Source organism: Propithecus coquereli, unplaced genomic scaffold (assembly GCF_000956105.1).
Source record: "Propithecus coquereli isolate 6110/MARCELLA unplaced genomic scaffold, Pcoq_1.0 Scaffold308, whole genome shotgun sequence".
NCBI lineage: Eukaryota > Metazoa > Chordata > Mammalia > Primates > Indriidae > Propithecus > Propithecus coquereli.
In genome coordinates, this window is record NW_012148708.1 from 1563384 (window position 1) to 1564582 (window position 1199).

The window sequence follows — 1199 nt, forward strand, 5'->3', positions numbered from 1 at the left end:
GGCAACACAGTGAGACTCTGTCTCAAAAAAAAAAAAAAAATCTAACCCTCAAAGCACCCATTAATTAATATTTTGCTACATTCCCTGCCAGTCTTTTATTCTACAACTAGTTTTCTTAAACATAATTGAATTCATGTTGCATATATGCTTTAAAACAGTTTACTTTGTAAATATAATTTCATATTAATATAGTGCTTCATTTTAATGGATGTGCATGATTTTATAGTGTGTTTTAATTATCCCCTTATGTTTGGACATTCGGATTATTTCTAATTTTCCACTCTTACCGCTATTACTATAATACTTCAACAATCATCTTTGTGCATGAAACAGTTTCGGGTTTAGGATTGAGGAGTGGGTCCCAGAGTGGAAATTACTGAGTCGAATGGTGTGGTCAAAAGGATCTAGACACATGTTGACAGTCCTCTTCCCAGAAAGGGGGCGGTGGTCTGGGTGTAGGAGGGAGCTCAGCAAAGCCTCGAAGGAGACCTCAGGTCCTCCCCATCCCAGCCACACCCGGAATCCCGGCGAGGGAGGCAAGGGCTTCCACTGGGCACGGGGGAAGGGCGCGGTTTGCGTGAATGAGAGCATCAGGCCTGCTCTGATCAAGGGGAGGGATAAGAGAAGTGCGGGCGGCCCCCGGAGACCTGGGACGTCACGGAGGAAGGGGAGATTGGAAGGAGAAGCTGGGCACACGCCAGCTCTGCCAGGGGTCCTGACCTGTGCGACTGCCCTGGTGACAGAAACCGTGCTCTGCCGGCCACACTGCTCGCGCCCTACTTACAGGGACTGCCCCTGACAGTGTCATTTGCAGAGTGTTCTCGCCCCCTTCAATGTGACTTCTGCAGTGTCCTCTCCTCAGGTGTCAGAGCACATAACCCTCTCGCTACTCGGGGGTAGCTGGGATGAGCCCACCGTGCAGCTCTGTGGGCAGGCAGGGCGGGTTTAACTCCAGCTGCGCTGCTCGGGGAAGACGGGGCTCCAACTCCAGCCTCAGCACTGTCCGGCAGATTTTGTGCCACGTGTGTGACAATCTTTTCTTTCTGGCGTCTGGCATACAGCAGGCGCCCAACACGGCTGGCCCACGGTGTACCACTCACCTGCACCTCTCAGTCCTAAAGTTGTTTTGTTGCGGGCCATTGGGCTATGAAAAATTAAGGTTACATTAAGTAAAATATGAATTAATTTAAGTGATTATT